The sequence below is a fragment of the Arachis ipaensis genome, chromosome B02 (assembly GCF_000816755.2).
Source record: "Arachis ipaensis cultivar K30076 chromosome B02, Araip1.1, whole genome shotgun sequence".
NCBI classification, from domain to species: Eukaryota; Viridiplantae; Streptophyta; class Magnoliopsida; order Fabales; family Fabaceae; genus Arachis; species Arachis ipaensis.
Window position 1 is genome coordinate 78292391 of NC_029786.2, and position 6578 is coordinate 78298968.

General features: G+C 33.7%; 1 long non-coding RNA gene and 1 pseudogene across 1 annotated transcript; one reads left to right on the top strand and one right to left on the bottom strand.

Moving 5' to 3' along the window:
• LOC110268900 lies at positions 1425–2272 on the bottom strand. The gene is made up of 3 exons (XR_002357645.1): positions 2164–2272; positions 1964–2028; positions 1425–1554 (listed from the first exon to the last, which is right to left on the bottom strand). It is a non-coding gene; the product is annotated as an uncharacterized LOC110268900 (long non-coding RNA).
• The window catches only part of LOC107625491, a 5000-nt pseudogene continuing 3273 nt past the window's right edge, over positions 4852–6578 (top strand).

The window sequence follows — 6578 nt, forward strand, 5'->3', positions numbered from 1 at the left end:
AAAATAGATAATTATCAAACAAAAATAGCAGATAGACAAGTCCCAACAGCTTACGTGAAAATTTTTCACAGCCGTCATCGGTAATATTGCATCTATTAAGATTCAAGTTTGACAAGAGAGGAAGATCTGGCAAGAAATAACAAGGACAAATTAATCTATAATATATACTAATAAACATGATGGAAAATATTTTACAGTAGCAGTACACTGACAAATCTACATCTCTGAAGTTTAATATAGAGCTGAGCTAACTGGAGGGTTTATTCTTTGCTTGGAATATGGGGTGCAGAAGTATCATTTTGGAAGGTGATGCAGAGTTTTCTAGAGAGACAAGATCAAGAATTCACCCATTCTCACAATGGCACCACTGCAGGATATCCTTAAATATGCTAGCTGGTTTATAGGTTTAGTAGTTATATAGTTGTATTATTTCTAGGGAATATAATAAAGTGGCCAATTTTCTAGATCAACAACATAATAAGCATAAAAGTATATCAAGCAATTAAATTTGCAAGAGAATCCAAGCATGTAGCTGTTACAAGGCACCCTTCCAAATTTAGTAAGGAAAGCTTTTGCAATCCAGAAATGAACTAGGACATCATCAAAAATTAATGAAACATAGATAATTATAAGTCAGTGTTTTGTGATTAAAAGGATTACTGTAGAAAAAAAAGGTCAGTGAAGAGACACATGGTGGAAGTTGCAAGTCTCAATTTTTGACTTTGTTAAAAAATATCTTGTTATATCATACTTTATTGTACTAAATTTGCTTAGAATAAATTAAATAATAATGGGATCCACTCTTCGCCTAGCTAAACTCAATATACATCCAGTTTCATAACTTGCTACTATATATATATGAAAGCTACCAAGATGTATTTTGATAAATGCTACTGATGAAAATATCAAATGCTTTCATACTTGGATAATCTTCATGTGTATAGTTTGGCCTAAAGTATGGCAGCAAGCATTTTATATTCTCGTTGCCCCCACATCATAAATAATATAAATTAAAATGTAGGAGTTATATTATATATAATATAATATTGCTTGTAGGAATTGTTGACTTTGATTTCAATTGTAAATTTTAATCAACCATGCATGATAAATAATTAAGTGATTTACCGTTGATGTTTTTACCTTGTTTTGTAGCTAAACATGTGCTCCAAAGAAAAAGTTTATTGAATTAGAATGTTACTAATATCTAGCACTAAGAAGTGGTACTGCAAATATTGTCACTAGTGAACATGAAGAAAAACAAATCACACAAGGAAAACTAAAGGAACATGCTTATATATATCTTGTCATGAGAGCATTACTTCAGAACTTACAGATTGCTCTAGATTAGTGTCTTCAAGATGGCCAGTCCTTTTTAGCCATGTCGAGCACGGATTTCTCTAGATTAGTGTCTCCAAGATGGCCAGTCCTTTTTAGCCATGTCGAGCACAGTGCGACAGCAAGACCGGCATTCAGATATTGGTGCTCACCTTCAAGACCAAGTCTTAAACCATTTAGCAAACTCGGATCTAATGGGTTTACAACTTGAAGGGGTACCTGCAGTTACATATATCCTGTTTTTCAGATACTCATGGATAAATGGAAAATCACATGAAGATGAAAGCACAACGTGATCAAAGGAAGAATGTATATGATAAGATATGCATAACTCCTTTCTAAAACAATGCAAATATTGATAATGATGATCTTGATATAGCCTCAACAAAGTAAATTAATGAACTTGCACATGTTCAATTGCTGTTAAACTCGTCACATTGACACAAGATATTTCACTCTTAATACAGAACGAACACATCTTAATACAGAACGAACACATGGAACATTGTATCATGTTACTTGATTTTTGATGTGCCAATGTTGTTATATGATTATGCCTACTGATGAGTTATTTAGATTCTTTTCAGGAAGCTAAGAACAAAACAGCCTCATGAAAGAACACAATTACATTCAATTGAGAAGCCTTCTCCTCAAGCACACGCATTGCTTCGTCAGGCTGAGGCACCGTAAAAGCTGATATTTGATCCTGCAGTGAGAAAAATAGAAAATATAGATTACAATTGATGGATTTAGAAAGAAAGGACAGATAGAGAATTCAAAAGGCATTCATATTCAAAACTAAGAGAAAATATTTTAATCTAAACATACCTTAAATATACCCGCCTTCTCACCAGCAATTTCTCCAAGAGTATTCCCTGTTAACAGAATCCAATAGAAATAAACTGAATGAACAGTATCATTGGCATTGCAACATCATGTTAGATATATGCTGACAATTCATGAATTTTATAAGATATTATCAAGAATACAAAGATTGAAAACTAACCAAGAATCTCCATGTGGTCATACTCTAAGGAAGTTATACCACAAACAATAGGTTCTTGAATTTGAATAAGATCAAACACCTTGTCTGCACGAACACAATATTGAGCACATATGTCTACCTAATTATCCACTAAGACTAACTAACAAACATTTGATGTGCATGTTAGCTCAAACCAACAAATAAGTAAACCATCGAACACTTGATGTGCACAGCGAAATTCATAGAGGGGAGGGAAGAAGAAAAGGAAAAACGCACGAGTGTTTCTCTGAATTCTTGTTGTGCGATCTTGCGCTCTTGGGCCCTAATTTGCACAGCTTCAACCTTAAGCTTCTTGCGTTCCTCATTGGCAACTCTAAGGGCTTCTATGCGAGCTTCATCCTTCCGCTGCTTCTCGATCTGAGGCAGCTCCATTTCGTAGATGTACTGCTTGCGAACCTCCTTCACCAGCTTCCGAAGAAGGTATTGAAATCCAGGAACTTGTGCTTCTGGCGGTGGTTGTTGTGGTGCGAGGTAGTGACGAACGACCGACAATGGCAGCGGAGGCGATGGTGGAGGAGGAGGAACGGAAGAGAGCGTGTCGAAGAACTTTGGAGGGGATGAGTGTGGAGATGCGGTATCGTGATTGAAATGAGGAGCTCGTGGCGGTGACAATCCTTATTTTAATATTTTTTGACGGAATATTTTAAATTACAGATAGATTTTTTGTTCGTAATAATTTAATAAAATACAGCATTTTATCTTGCGCTCCTCATTGGCAACTCTAAGGGCTTCTCTCTGAGCTTCGTCCTTGCGCTGCTTCTCGAGTGAAGCAGCTCCATTTCGTGGATGTACTGTTTATGAACCTCCTTCACCAGCTTCTGAGGAAGGTATTGGAATCCAGGAACTTGTGGTTCTGGCGGTGGTTGTTGTGGTGTGAGGTAGTGGCGAACGACTGACAATGGCAGCGAAGGCGACGACGGAGGGAGAGGAATGGAAGAGAGCGTGACGGAGAACTTTGGAGGAGATGAGTGTGGAGACGCAGTATCGTAATTGAAATGAGGAGCTCGTGGCGGTGACAATCTTTATTTTAATATTTTTTGATGGAATAATTTAAATTACAGACAGATTTTCTGTCCGTACTAATTTAATAAAATACAACATTTTATTTATTTAAATACAGACGGATTATTTTGTCGATAATTATTTTTCAAAAAAAAATTAATTTTTTCGACAAAATTATTGACAGATTTTTTTCTGTCTGTAATTCATGTTAATTCATTTTTCTTTGTTTCTGACAAAAATTTTCTCACAAAATCTGTCTGTATTTTCGTGGGATGAAATCTGTCGGAGTAATAAGTAGTTTTCTAGTAGTGTTATCTATTACTAATATGAATAAATTGTTAAAATAGTATTCAAAAATTCACATTATAGACAACAAAAGCTCTTAAAAGATATTAACGACAAATAAACTCTCCAAAAATTAAAAAATGAGACAAAAGAACTAAATATTAAATATATATTCTAAAAATAGTCTTTAGAGATAAGATTTTGATGCAAAATTTTGCAATTATTATTAGGAAAATGAGATCTTTTATCTTTAAAACTTAGTAATTTTATGTCAAGTGAATTTTTTTAAAAAAATTTTTAGTGTGAATAACCACATTTTTTTTTGAAAAATAAAAAAATCTAGAGATCAAATTTTGCTTCAAATTTTTTGTGCATCTTCTAAATATTTATTTAAATGTTACCACAAAAATTCGGATCAAACGGATAAGTCATTTGCTTAATATGAAAGTTTACTTGTAAAAAATATAATATTCATTAATTATTTTTGTTGTATTTTCAAATCATTAAGAAACTGCTTTGTCGATAACATCTTTTAAAGACATTTATGCTAGCGACAGAATCTTTTCAGTACTGAATTGGTAATTAATCCAATTGACGATAATTAAACTCTTTATTATTTTTTTTTTCACTATAAGAGTTGCCTATCTTAACCATTTTTTTTAAGAGTAAAATAAATAAGTCTCTAAAAATTTTTATTTCGGACATATTAATTCTAAAAAAAATATTAATAAAGTCTTTTATAGCAGATGGAGACTTTGATGGATATCATGTAGGGGTGTAAGTTACCGAACCAAACCGAAATTTATCGCAAAACCGAACCGAAATTTACAACAACCGAATAAAAACCGAAAAAAATCGGTTTTTTTGGTTTTTTTCCGATGTAAACCGATCGGTTCGGTTCGGTTTTCGGTTGGCTCGGTAAAAACCGAACCGAACCGAACCGAACCGCATAAGTGGTTTAGTAATACATTGAATGGAAATTTTAGACTTAATAAATGTGTTTGTTTTATGTTTAGTTGTTGGAATGAGTTGAAATTGTGTTGAATTTGAATGTAATATAATATTATTTCAGTTTATTGATTGTTTTGAACATCATTTTACTAAAATTAATTTTTTATTAGTTAAAATTTAAAAACCGAAAAAACCGACCGAACCAAACCGCTTTTGGTTCGGTTCGGTTCGGTTCGGTTGTTGCGCAGATAGCAAACCGATTGGTTGGTATTATGTAAAAACCGAATAGAACGGTTCGGTTGGTTTTTGGTCCAAAACCGAACCAAACCGAACCGATAACACCCCTAATCCCAAGTAAGAGCATCCTTTGTTTCTATTGGATTTTATTGCATACAGTCTAGTCTTCGTTTCTATTTCCATGTAGTTACTTTCATGATATAATAATATAAATCCTCGTCTTTTTTCTCATCATCATAACATATCAAACTCGTCCTCACATTTTCTTCCATTCCAAGAGAGCTTCATCTATGGCCTTTGCTTTTGATTTCCAAGGTTACATCCAACTTTTCCTCATCTGGCTTATCTCCACCATTATTGTTCGAGTCATTCTCACAAGAAACCGCAAGAAAAACGGTCACCAAAACTTACTACCAAGTCCACCATCACTACCTATCATCGGACACCTTCACTTAATCTCTTCATTACCACACCAAAGCTTCCATAGCCTCTCATCCCGGTATGGATCCATCATGCAAATCTACCTCGGCTCACTCCCTTGTGTGGTGGTCACCACCCCGGAAATCGCGAAAGAGTTCCTCAAAACACACGAAACTACCTTCATCAATCGTTTCAAAAGCTCTGCCGTTCATTACTTGTCTTACGGCTCAAAGGGTTTCTTGTTTGCGCCTTATGGAAGCTTCTGGAAGTTCATGAAGAAGCTCTGCATGTCAGAGCTTCTCGGTCAACGAACACTCGACCAGCTTCTCCTTTTGAGAAAGCAGGAGACTCTGAGATTCCTCAGAGTCTTACAGAAAAAGGGAGAAGCTGGCGAGGCCATGGATGTTGGTGACCAGCTTTTGTCTCTCACCAACAGCGTAATTTCGAGAATGACCATGAGCGTGACTTGTTGCGAGGAAGGTGGGAACGGTGATGATGCAGAAGTTATGAGGAAGATGGTGAAAGACACTGCTGAGCTTGCTGGAAAGTTTAATGTTTCGGATTTTATTTGGTTGTTCAAGAATTGGGACTTGCAAGGGATGAATAAGAGGCTTAAGGGGATTTTGGAGAGGTTTGATTCGATGATAGAGAGGGTAATAAGGGAGCATGAATTGGCAAGGAAAAAAAGGAAAGAAGAAGGAGAAAGTGATGAAGGTGGAAGAGTGAGGGACTTGCTTGATATTTTGCTGGAAATATATGAAGATAAGAGGAATGACGAGATAGTAATGAGAAATAATATTTAATATAAAAAAGTGTATATTTAATTATAAACTTATAGTAAAAAAGGAAAAACATACATAAAAATTTAATACAGATAACATTTCTTTGTAGTTAAAATCTGCAAAAATAATTGTAGATTATTCTAAACTATTAATAACGACCATAAAAATACTTACGTGATCTTTTTTCAATCACTAAATATAAAAAATAGAAAAAATAAAAATCATGAATTAATTAATTTAGTTTGGGAAAAGTTTTTGAAAAAATACTTTCGAAAACAACAAATGCTTCATCTTATGTTTACTTGATTAAAAAGATCATTTACATTTGTTTGTGCTTGTACTTGTAACTTTATATTTGTATCTATTTAGATTCAAAAATGTTATTTAATTTATACACTAAAGTTAGTTATTAAAATTAACTATTATGTATTTGTGTATAAATGTACATATGTATTATTTAATTTATTTTTAATGTATATTTTATATTCTAATATGTATTTTATATTAGTAATTGATTTTGA